Here is a 13,894-nt window from a genome sequence, read left to right on the forward strand (position 1 = left end):
AAATTAGCTAGGTGTGGTGGCTCACGCCTATAGTCCCAGCTACTCAGGAGGCTGAGGCAAAACAATCGCTTGAACCCTGGAGGTGGAGGTTGTAGTGAGCTGAGATTATGCCACTGCATTTCAGCCTAGGTGACAGAGTGAGGCTACATCTCAAAAAAAAAAAAAAAAAAAAAAAAAATCAGTAGCATTTCTATACTATACCTCAATAATGTTCAAGCTGACAGCTAAGTCAAGAACACAATCTCATTTAAAATAGCCACAAAAATAATTACAAAAGCATCTAACTAAAGAAGTGAAAGATCTCTATAAAAAGAACTACAGAACATTGCTGAAAGAAGTCATAGATGCCATGTGATTGTTACTTTGGAAATTTGTTCTCCTAACTATCGTCAAGCTTTCTACTTATGTACTAAACCCTAACCCACCTTGTCTATGCAAGGCCTCTGCAATTACCCTCTCCCTGTCTTTCTATCACCAAAAGTTGTCTTCCTAGCTGATCAATCCAATCAACATGCAAATATAGTGCAATATCTTCTGCCTGTTAAGTATTCCATTTGGCATCTCTGCACACATTTTTGTTTGAGTGGCATCGTTTTCTGTGTTCAGTGCTCAGTGTGTGGTATAGTGAAAGCATGAAATTAATAAAGCCTGGTTTAATTTCTGATTTTCTACCTTTTAACTATATTATCTTAATCAAGGCACTGAAATATTTGAGCCTCAATTTATTAATCTATTAAATGGAATTAATATTACCTCTAAAGATATCAAAGCAATTTTGAGGTATTGTCTTAAAGCACTCAAAGCACTTAAATGTGCTAACATTTATTGTTTGCCATAAATCTATGAGATAGGTTCCAGTATCATCCCCAGTTTAGGGAAGAGGATATCAAGGAAACAAGAGGTTAAGTTGGGTACAATATTACATTAAGTAAAGCACACAACTGTCATGCTGGAACTTAGACATAGTGCAGAAAATCAGGCTTTCCTCTAGTGGAAAATGCTGTTATAGTTCCACCAAAATTCATTCTGTCCTTTCTTTAAACATCAATATAATTGTGGCAGGCACAAATCTGCCCAAGACCTTTATATTTCCTACCTTTCATTACAGTTAGAGATGACGAAATTCTTACCAATGAAATATGTGTGGAAGTAACATATGCTACCTTTGGTAATCATCCTTAAGATAGTGGGCAATATCTTCTTTTTCATTTTCTATCCTTCCTTCCAATTTACCAATACCCAAAAATGGCAGCTGTTCAGCTTCAGCTGGGTGACCATAATGCTGTAGGGCAGGAGTCAGTAAACTATGGTCCATGGGCCTAATATATTTCATCTCCTGTTTTTGAATATAAAATTGTATTGAAACAGAGGCACATTCATGTATTTACCTATCGCTCATAGCCACTTTTCCACTAAGAAAGCAGACCTGTCATTGTTGACATAATTGCTACTCTGTTCATTTTTTCTTTTTAATTTCTTAGTATTTAAAATTTTGAGATTTTACAACTACTTACTTTTAACATTTATTGTATTCCATAAGTTTTAAGTCATTTTAGACTATGGGAATATGAGATATCCTCCCTACCATCATGAGTGACACCTCTTAACATACTTATTTTATTTTCTTATTGAAAAACTTGCTTTATTCTGCATGAGAAGAACCCGTCACCACTGCTTGGGGCACCACCATTCTGGGTCATCGTCATGAGATGCCCTGGCTCTGACCTTCTGCCACACATCTCAGTCCCCGTTTTTGACATCGCCCACTATCTAGTGTCAGTTATGACACTAAAGCATAAGCTAGCAGTGGCAGTGGCAGTGGCAGTGGCAGTGGCATGGAAGAATCCTATTTCCAGCTGGTTTACTGCTATGCTCCACTGCTTTGGTGGGGGAATTTTAGTCTGTGTACTGCTTACAGAGCATCCACTGAGATTTCTTACGAACAACACTAACATATTACTGACATCTTCCACCTGGCATATTATATTTTTTTTGCCCAAGGTTATTCATTTCTACCTGTTGAACTCCTGGCTGAGAGAATGAAGAACGTGATTGGAATTTGGAAAATAGCAAAGTCAAACAGGTTAATAGATAATAAGAAAAGTGAGGCTGGATTTTCATGATAGCTATTGGATGGGCATAAGGTGCAGATGCTACCATTATCACAAATTTTGAGTAGTTGGTAAAAGGAAACAGAAGGGAACGAATGGTTGAAGATGTCTTACCCTTCCTAGATAACAATGCTAGGGTCAGATATTCTCATATTCCAGCACACCAAGCATCTGGCCATATCAAAGCATAACCTGATGTTCCTTTAAAACATCTTTATTGTGGCCACAAAGATAGCCATAATGATTACAGAGACTTCTAGCATAGCATTTGTTTCTTTTAAGGATACATTGAGTTGGATACTGTTTGGCTGGCACCAACAGTTTTCACGTGAAAAGAAAAGCAAAACAAAATTACCTTTCAATGACTCTGGTTCACTGGCCTCAAATCTTATAGATGATGCCTCAGATAATGTTAAAAAGAAACGTACTAAGAAGACTGAGTAAATGCACTTGATGAACTCTGGGAGGCAAACTAATAATAATCATCTGTCAGTCTGTGATTATATTTTATGTAAATAATATGAAATACATATTATATATAAGGAGTGAAGATGACAAAAACAAAGGCATTTTTTTTTTCTATTTCAGGGAGACTACTTCTTTCTGGATTGTAATTTTTGAATGTTTTGAGTGTATCATATGAATTTGTTTTTCTGATGTTAAAAAAATCTGTTGTACTTCTTTGAATAGTTTTACCTTGATAAAAGAAGGCTAGTTTAAAAAAAAAATTAGAAAAAGTAAAACTACCATTGCAAAGTAACAAAAATATAAAACTTGAAAAAATTAAGTATTTTTATACATTAAAAAATCAGTTTCCTCTTTAGTTCAGCAGAATTAAACTTTTGCTTTGCTTTGCCATAATTCCTAGGCATAGAGAAAAATTCCTGTATTATTTTGAACACTCAAAAGAGTAGATTTTTGGAAAATGCTTTATATTATAAATAAAAATAAACTGATCAATTTTATTTCAGATAATAAACATTGTATTTTTGCCCAGATTAAATGGAAAAGCCTTAAATTTTTATCTAATTTTTGTCTATCAATACTTTTCAGCGAGAACAGAATGGTAGTATAAATCTCAATCTGAAATCTGTCTCATGCCCTTGTTTAAAAAACTACTGTTTTTTTTTTTTTTTTTCCTCAGAGTAAAATCAAGGGTGTAAATTTTAATAAATTGCTAATCCCATGTCTTGTAATTTCATTTTAGAAGCTTAGCTTATTTTTTTTCTCTCTCTCCTTGAAACACATTTAAGTGTAAGAGAGATTCCTCTCAGCATTTCACATGTTCTTTTTTCTGATCTTAGTTGGTCTGAATATATAGTGGTAGTTATCCTAATGATTTAACAAACAATACAATCTCAATTTTAAAATTTCCATCTATGTTTTCTTTCTAGGTGCCAGTTTTTCTATTTTTTGGTTTAATGTCTCTTATTAGTTTACATATGGTTATATTTTAATCTATATTTACAAATGTCACTAATTTTATTTTAAATGAAAACTAGTTACTCTCATGTGAAAAGGTTTGGCTCTAATGAGAATTGTCCTTGGGCATTTGATAGTAACCAGCTAATCAACAAGAAACGGAGAAATCAAAACCTCTTACCATTGTCCATGTGAATGAATGATAACATTAACTCTAGTTTCTCATTGGCAAAATAAAAAGCAAACAAAAAAAGAAAAGAAAAAAAACACTTTGCTTTGCTTTGCATGGAGTTACACTACACATGAATTTTCAGAAATGCATTCATAACATATTGCATGTGTCCACAATAAATCACTACCTCTCCCTCAATGTGAATAAAATAAGTAGCTTTTTAGTGCTTGGTTTGAAAAATGTGTTTATATGAAATGGTTAACATTGCAAGATGCAATAAAATTGATTCAATGATATTTTAGTAGTTATTTTAGTAATATATTTTTCTGTAGTGGTTTGAAATCTGTAAGAAAATAGTTTATATTCACGGTAAACTAGATAAATAAGTAAAATGACTTTTCGTATTGTTATTTATAACACTTTTTCTCATAATTCACTGATACCTAGGTAGCCAAAATTTTCTGACAACTACAAAAAATGTTTTCATTTGATATTATAGTTTAATGATAAACCATCCATCATTATTTTTTAAAAAAACTACCTGCTCCTATAGAACCGCTTGTATATTTTTGTTTTTGATCATGGATTTTGATTTGAATACATGTAAGATGATATGTCTAAGGTGTCTATATTTAAGCTGTCATACATTGAGAACATACTATGTGACAGTCATTGAAAGCTAAATTTTTCTTGTATCATCTGTCATCCTCACCACAGTCTTTGGGGTAGATATTATTGTTCTTAATTCATTCATGTCTAAATGTTTCTTTGTTGAAAATAATATAGTGAGTTTAGAATTAGAATTCTGTCTTAGATATGCTTGGCTCCCGAGGTATGACCTTCCATGAAGATATTCTGCCTCTTTACTGCCCGTCACACTAAATAATACTTAAAAATAAATTTGTGCCCCTGCCAAGAGTGGGATTGACTTTATTATTGTGAATAATGCCAATATTTCTTAACATCTATCCTAAAATAATTTTTTTACTACACTTATTATTCTCCTTGTAAAACCATTGCTACTGCATTTTTGTTGCAGGAAATGTTTCCTTCTTTCCATTTGCTTTTATTTTTACACTAAATTTTTATTGAATTGTAAATTTATTGCAGAGAAGTATCTAAATCCTAAGCTCCATTAGTTGTAACAATGCAAATACTCTCATGTAACCAGCACCAGATCAAAATACGGAACATTAACAGTACACATACATATATAGTAGATTCTTTTTTGTGCCTGGATTCTTTCACGCAATATGTTTGTAAAGTTCATCCATATTTTAGGTGTAGCAATAGCTTTTTTCATACTCGTAACTGTATAATATTTCATTATTGAAATGAAACAAGGTTTACCCATTATACTCTTGAAGTGCATTTGAGTTGCCAGAAATTTTGGAGTATCATGAAGGACAATCTTGAATTCTTTATGCATATATGAATACATTTATTTTACCCGTATACACCTAGGAGTATAATTGCTGAATCATTTGGTATGCTTTACTGGAAACTGAAAATCACTTCTCCAATCTTGTACTAATGTATATTCCCACCGGCATTGTATGTGTTCTGTCAACTTACCAGGATTTGAAATTGTCTGTCTTTCTGGTATTTATGTATGATATTGTGTTTTCAATTTTTATCTTCCTCACAGCTGCTAAGTATATTTTCTTAAGTTTACTACTCATTTATATGCCCTCTTTTAAGAAGTGCTTTTTCAAATTTTCTGTCGCTTATTTTTATTGTGTCATCCTTTCTCTTATTGACTTGGAGGAATCCTTCTTGTACTCAAGTACAAGTGCTTTGCTGTGTATTCTTATTACCTGCAATTTTTTCCTACTCTTTGGCTTCATTTTTCGTATATTAATGACATCTTTTGATAAACAAGTGTCTTTAATTTTAATGTAGTCTAAGTTATTTTTTGAGTACTCTTTTCTATCTAGAAGACAAACCATGTCTCACATTTTAATTTTACCAATAAATACTACTGTTTTGAAGTGTTCCTGCAAAATATCTAATCTTAAAGATTCATCAATAAAAAGCTTTATCTATAAAAATATTTAACGATAAAAATATATTATTCCATAGAGGTATTGTCGTTAATTCTCAACTCTTTTCAAGAGCCTTAATTAATTGAAAAATATCATTTTTGAAAAAAATAGGCATTCCTGAAACTACGAATGAAGAAAAGTAGAGTCCTGGTCAATTTTAAGGAAAGGATAGCACTATTTAGACTTCTCATGGGCAAAACTGGGTACATTTTCTTGATTTGAGAGTTAATTATACAGAAACTAATTTATTAAGCCTCATAATAAGTGATGCGTCAAAAACTATACTATATGCCCTCTGAAAATGCAAATAAACAGTAAACATTTTCTTCTAATTTACTTCTATTTAAAATTTTCATAAGATAGTTTGATTGTCTGAGCTCTGTCCATTATGCTAGTTACATAACTAAACTTTAAGTAGAAATACAATCTCTCTTGATATACTGATTAACCATAGGAGCTGCTTAAAAAGAAAGGAGGATCATCATAAACTTCCTGGAAACTGTTTGACTTGGATCCAATCATGCTGAAAAGTAACATCTCTGCTTCCAAAGTGTTCAGCCATCTTCAAAACTTAAATTGGTTTTACACTTACGCTTGGAAAATTTAAAGTTGTTCCTGAAAAACACATTCAGAGATAATAGTGACTACTGTGACTTACAGCCAGTATCTCATTATACCACTTGAGCTTAAAACACTACATAATAGATTAAAAACAATTTGCTGAAGTAAATAAGGTTGAGTATAATCTATTTTTTAAAAAGAAATGCTGCACAATTTTGTATTACACTATTTAGTTCATGGACTGTGGTGTTTTAACCTTGAAGAATCTTTTATTCTAATATGGTTTCAGGCTGAATATAGTGGTCATATTATTTTCCAAGATGATGTGGTTAATATACAATTTAAGTATCATCAAAAAATATACAGTGTTTTGTTAACACATATTTAAAATTAACTTTCATTTCTGAATTTACCATTTAATGCTTTTTGAGGTAGATAAATTGTCTATGGTCTTCAGAAGAGTTAAGTGTGAGGAAAAAAAACCCTTAAAGGGTTTATACTTGTTAAAAGATTTCTTTACAGAAAACTAATGTTAGAATGAAAAAATTGATTCCAATTATTATGATAATTTTTTGATGTTGAGTGGCTGGCATTGCTGCTACTGTTTTAATATTGGTGTCCTTGTCAGCTGCAAGCATCAGGATTGGGAAGGAAATGACATGCTGTGTCTGCAGACATGGGCTGACTTAGGCTGCAGTCAAATCCCTGTTCACATTTGATGCCAATGGTAAGGAAAGCTATCCCGCTGCCAGTGAGAATGAGAAACCAATGAATTGAAAAGCTGGGAGAAAATTTTACAATTAAAAAGACTTCCTAGAAGAAGGCATGGGAGCACCAAAGGAGGTCAAAACCAAGAGATCAGTAAGAGGACCATAGAAACAAAATACGGAGTCCTTCTTAAGGACACATCAAGAGATATAATAGAAGGCAGTGTGCTAGTACATACCTGTAGTTCCAAAACTCGGGACGCTGAGGTGGGAGAATCTAAATTGAACCCAGGAAATAGACGCTGCAGCGAGCTATAATTGTGCTGCTGCCCTCCAGCCTGAGTGACAGAGTGAGGCCCCATCTCTAAAAATAAAAACAAACAAATAAATAAATAATCAGAGACATAATAGAAGGGATAAAAAAATGCTGTGAATCACCATTGTTCTGGGTTTAAAACATCTTGCCATTTTCTACAATTGAGATTTTGGACACATGTTGACACACTGTGAGAACAGTAGTAACAGCATCTACACTGGCCTCAAAAGTTTGTTGCAAGGTTTAAGCATAGTTATTTCTGGTGAATACTTGACAGTACCTTGCACATGATGAGTGGTCAGTAATATTTATTCTTAATACAATTCCATATCTCTACTCACTGCTGGTCTTTAGTTCATCATAGTGGGAAGACTGTCCTCTATATGCCTTAAGGTTTCAGGACGGTTTTGACAATCCTCAAGTCAAATGATGCCAACACTAAAGTTCTTACCACAAATATTTTCCTTCTTTTATTCCCCTTTTTTCTCTCCTTCACTCTCCTATCTGTCTCCTGCTTGTTTTGCCTCCCTGGTTGCTATTCATATGCCTTCTTATTTATCTTTAAACTCATATTGATTGGCCCTGGGTATATAAAGTAATACACTTCATTTCATGGAGAAGTCATAGTTTAGTTGGCAGCAACAATGTGTATAGGAATATTTATAACTCATTGAAATATGTAGTAAATATTATTGACTGATTAAATTTCAGTTTACTCATCTGTGTAAACTTGAGAAGTTAAAAAAAACTACCTCATAAATTTATATTTTCTAGGTAGCAGGGTTATAATGAGCCATTTCTATAGATTCCAAAGCATAACATAAGCTTGCAGAACACATTGCATTAGATTCCTAGGGCTGTTATAGCAAAATATCACAAGCCTCTTTGCTTAAAAAACCAGAAATTTATTTTCTTTTACTTCTGAAGGCTAGAAGTTTGAAAGCAATAGTCAGCAGGCCGATTTTCCCCGTGAAAACTCTAGGAAAGAATCCCTTCTTGCCTCTTCCTAGCTCCTGGCAATCCTCGCCATTCCTTGGCTTGTAGATGCACCACTCCATTCTTTGCCTTTGTCTTCACATTGGTTTCTCCTCTGTGTGCTCCTTCTTCTTTTTATATAGACATCAGTCTTTGGACTTTGGAATTGCACAATCCAGTATAACCTCACTTAAACTTAAATTACATCTGCAAAGACCCTATTTCCAAATAAGATCAGGTTCTGGGGTTCAGGGCAGACAATAATTTGGGGGCACACCATTCAAATTACTATACACATTTCAGCCCATCTCCCTGTGCACATGCAGGGTATCCTGCCAAACATACCTGTATAGATAATATAAGTAGAAGTATAAAAGTCCTCTGTAAGCCAATGGGTCAGCTAGGATGTATACTAAGACCTTTTTAATTCACTTTTTTTCTTTGACTATATACATTTTTTTCCTAAAGCAAGGAGGGGAGATTGTGTGTCTAGTGACAGTAATAACCACTAAAGTCAAGATGCAAAGATTATCTAAAAGGTTTTATTTTATGCCTTACTCTTAGATTCTGAGAGAAAAACATAAAAAATTCTGTGTGTGTATTCAGGGTCTGCTGACTTTCAGAAGAAAATCACTGTAAAACCACAAACACAAACAAAAATAAATGTAACTAACTTTAGGAAGAGAGTTTTTGAATGAAAGAGATGCAACTATTTGGTTTTAGAATTTAGACATTAAGGTGAATTTTTATTCAGTAAATATAACTAATGTCCATTTTGAGCCAAATTCTGGTTGGAGAAATAGAAAAAAATGAGAAACAGATCGAAAAAAGTTTGAAAGAAGAATGAGAAAATGTGTAATAAGGAGAAAGTTGACAGAAAAAAAACAGACATACAAAGAAGGCCAGATATAAAGAGAGAGAGTCAATAAGATGGAGAGACTGTCTAAGAGAAAAGTAGGCTGTTTTCTAAGACTTCTACAATAACCTTTCCCCTAGTTCCAGAGGTCCCCATCGTCTGACTGCACTTTCTTTCACAACTCTCAGCACCCTGGACAGCATAGATGCCATACCAAGTTTCCACATGTCTGATAAATACAACTTTTGAATTTTACCTAGACCACTTGCTTAATAGCAACTCCCATTTCTCATAGAGTACCTTAACTGTGTCCACCAACATCTTTGGTTAATTTATCGAGAGTTAGCTTTGTACAGCTAGAATTTTTTCTGCTATGTTTTTATTTGTCTCTGTTGTTCTTCATCAGAAGAAGTAAGGGATTCCTAGTGAAACGTTTAGAAAATTTCCTTTGAAACAAATTGGGTTTTCAGATTGTGGATGTTCCTACATCTTGTGTAATGTAATCATGATTTTTATCTCCTATAAAGTATGTAATGTCCTTCTTTTCCAGAATGAAGAACAGTGCCTCTGATATTAATTATGTGAATCATTTCATTTAACTAAATATTCTCTCCATATTTATTGATCTCTACTTTGTGCCAGACACTTCAGAGATACTCCTTCTTCCTCCCACCTGCACCTGACATAAAAAAGCATATATGCCGGTCAGATTTTTTATTGTATTATGATTCTTTGATTAAAAGCCATAGCATCTGCATTCATGATTGCCTGATTTTAGCAATAAATTATAAAATCCAATAAGATCATTCACAGAGCTCAAAGGAGAGGTACAAAATAGTATTGTAATTTTTACTGAAACTTAATGTAATCTTTAGAGAAAGATATTTTTATATTACCTCTGCATTGCAAAACAGCATTTACACAGTGATGCAGTCTCCCATAACAGCTAACCTCAAGGTTAAACAATATGCTGATGCTAAAGAAATACCAGAAACAGCTATGGACCACTGCTTGAAAGAAAATGTTATACTTCACAGGAAATGAACTGTTGAACCATGTTCTCATTGAGAACAACAAGAGATCAATTGCCAACTTCTAAGTATGCTTCTATGGGTATTTTTCTAAGAAAGGAGAAATGATTACTGAAGTGACTGAAGTTCAGAGGAATCAAGTATTAATAATTTTAGTACTGGCAACACATAAATTCAAAAATGTTTGGAATTAGAATGTTAGTTAAAGCTCACAACTTTAAATGCTTGCCTATGCTTTATTATATCATAAATTAAAAAAATTACCAGATGCCCCACTGTTACTGCTGTTTAATTTCAAACACATGAGCAGAGATTAACCAAAGTCATTATGTAGTATTCCTAAGTATTAGTCAATGTAGTCCAAAGAAACACCTTTATGATGAGTAAAATGTAGTATTTCATTTCGATGAAAAATATTATAATTAAGACTATATGTAGATTAAAGTGGGCTGCTATGTTGGGCAATGTCTATTTTGTTAGCATCCTCTATAATACTCCTTGGCTATATAATCTCTAATCCAGCCCTTTGGACTATATTGACCCTGTAATTAGATTGAGAAATGGGGTGATTCTGCTGTTTGTTCCCATAGCATATGGATTTTCAGTATCAGGACATTCATCACATTTCACCACCATTGTTTCCTTATTTTCTTTTCTGAAAAAGCACAGCCCCTATTAATGAAAGCCTATCCTTGCTACTATTATCCCAAGCTAAGAATAGTCTTGTTGCTATTATCCCATAGCACGTGTTCAATCAATGTTTTCTAGATGAAAAAATATACCAGTAAATAACACAATAGTTACTAAAGAGGACGCCACCATTGTTCAGTAAACTTTTTTTTTTGTATACCTATTTATTAAAACCTGGTCTTGCCTCAAGTAACATTTTACTTTTTTAAAAAATACCTTTTTAGAAAAACTACAAAGATCATGTACTGTCATTAAAAGAATACACAGCAACTGATAGTGTAGAAGCATAATGGGTATTCACGCTTCATTTTCTTAGATCAGGAATAAATTTGCCTTGGAATGAGATCACCATATTATCTCATCAAAGTGTAAAGAAATCAGGAAAGGAGCTTTTTACACTTATAAACTATTAATTTAAAATTTTCTTTTAGGTCGGTTGCGGTGGCTCATGCCTGTAATCCCAGCTACTTGGGAGGCCTAGGCCGGTGGATCACATGAGGTCACAAGTTCGAGACCAGCCTGGCTGACATGGTGAAACCCTATCGCTACCAAAAACATAAAAATCAGCCTGGCGGGATGGCATGCACCTGTAATCCCAGCTACTTGGGAGGCTGAGGCAGGAGAATCGCTTGAACCTGGGAGGCGAAGGTTGAAGTGAGCAGAGATTGTGCCACTGCACTCTAGCCTGGGCAACAGAGTGAGACTATGTCTCAAAAAAATATTTTATATTAGAAAATTTTAGTTTTTAGATACAGTATGATATCAAATTTTGTCTTTATACCAGGTCAGAAAATGGCTTTCTAATTAATACAGTGAGTAATATTTAAAAATCAATTATTTTTGTTCACAAGTTTTTTGTTTATTTCTGGCTTTTATCTTTTAATTATTCAAAATCTCCCTCTCCTGTTGCCTTGGCTCACTGGAGTACTTTAAATTATGAGTAAACTTTTGAATAGTAAAATCTTTGAAAATTGTGTTGGTCATTATTGTAGATAACCTTCTAAAATGGCTCTTGATGATTTCTATCTCCTAGCATCTATGGCCTTGTATAATACTTTTCCTTTGAGTGTGGGCTGGACCTAGTGACCTGCTTCTAACAAATAGAATAGAGCAAAAATAACTGGGTGTAACTTTCAAGATTTAGTTATAAAAGACTGAGAGTTTTGTATTCCTCTTTCTCTTCTCTTTCTACTGCTCTGATGAAGCAATCCGATGTGACCTAAATGTTAAGGAACTGAGGGAAGTCTCTGGCCAATTCCCAAAGGAAGTTGGGGCATTCAATTCAACAACCCTTGAGGGACTAAATTATACCAAAAACCATGTGAGAGAACCTAGGAGTGGGTCCTTCTCCAGTTGAGTCTTCAGATGAAACTACAGCTTCAGTAAGCACCTTGATTGCAGCCTTGTGAGAAACCCGAAAGCAACTGACTCATGCCAGACTCAACTAGAAGAAATTATGAAATAATAAATGTATATTCTATTAAGTTGCTATGTTTTGTGCTAGTTTATCATGCACGTCTATAGAATGAATACAACTGTTCTCCATGCGTACAAGTCAGATAATAAACAGAATCAAACATAATTTAAAATATTTTCATAAAAATTAAAGATTCCAAAATTACATTAAATTTCCATGCCTCTGAAATCATCACTGCTGATCTGCAGATTGAGAGATACAGAGGTAAATGGGAAAGATTTATCCAGAGATAAAATTTGTTGCTTAACTAGATTATTGCAATCTATTAATCAAAGTATACTCCACTACCTGATAAGATTACAGAGTTTACTTTTTATTATAGTTCCTGTTCGCTCTTAAGCTTTACAAAACTCACACTGACATACTAAGTATAAGAATGCATACTTGCTTCACATTAAACAACTGTGGTAGTCATTTAAGATTGTTAAATATTTCCAATTTTCTTTTCCTGGGGCTCATGATAGAATTGTACTTTCAATGTAACCAATGTGTGTTGTTTCTTGGAAGAAGATGCCAGTGTGAAACGTTGCGTCAATCTCTTCAAACTGATTGTGGAAACGTGTTTGAGATAGGACCTCTGATAACCTAGTTTCCTGAGTAACTACATGAGTAATAGCCATTGTCAACTCCCAATGGACAAAGTAAAACATAAATTAATTTTGTGATAGAATGCTACAATTTTGTTTTGTTACTGCAGCATGATCAAGCTTAACCTGAATGATTTCTGGCCTGACATTAAATAGGTTCCATAAGTCAAAATATGGGCTAATGTCTATAATCCCAGCAGTGTGGGAGGCGGAGACAGGCAGATCACTTGAGGTCAGGAGTTTGAGACCAGCCTGGCCAACATGGAAAAATCCTGTTTCTACTAAAAATACAAAAATTAGACAGGCATAGAAGTGCATGCCTGTAATCCCAAATACTCAGGAGGCTGAGGTAGAAGAATCATCTGAACCTGGGTGGCAGAGGTTGCAGTGAGCCCAGATGGCACCACTTCCTTCCAGCCTGGGTGAAAGAGTGAGACTCCATCTCAAAAAATAACAACAGCAATCATAGTAAAAATAAACATATAGACTATGTATCATAGCAATTTTATTATCCCAAGAACTTAGCCATGTTGTTTCAACAATTTTCACATATTTTAATCTACATCATTTCTAACTCTTTGCTAAACAACTGCTTTTCTAACAGATATTCAGTCACATTCCCCATCTGGAAACATAACCAAACAAAACTTCAACTACATTTCCACCTTCAGTTGTGGTCACATCCCTCCTTTTACTTTTACTGCAAAACTCTTTAAAGTAGTCTATTCCACCATTTCAATTTCCCCCCATTCTTTCTTGCTGAATCTGCTCAATCTTGCAAAATTATTATTGCCGATATTTCCTTATCTCTTCCCCTACAAACTGCTTCTTTCTCAATATTTCCCATCTCAGTTGATGACAACTCAATTTTTCTTTCTATGTGTAGGCAAAATAATTGAATGCCATTGTTGATTGTTTTATTTTGTACATGCTCCATGCCCAAT

The 13,894-nt window shown here is 33.8% G+C and overlaps 1 pseudogene; it reads left to right on the forward strand.

The window, feature by feature from the left end:
- The first annotated feature begins 265 nt into the window (after nucleotides 1–265).
- On the forward strand, nucleotides 266–11,276 carry LOC116273799 (annotated as a pseudogene).
- Nucleotides 11,277–13,894: the final 2,618 nt, after the last annotated feature.

This window comes from Papio anubis, chromosome 2 (assembly GCF_008728515.1).
Source record: "Papio anubis isolate 15944 chromosome 2, Panubis1.0, whole genome shotgun sequence".
In the NCBI taxonomy this organism is placed as follows: domain Eukaryota; kingdom Metazoa; phylum Chordata; class Mammalia; order Primates; family Cercopithecidae; genus Papio; species Papio anubis.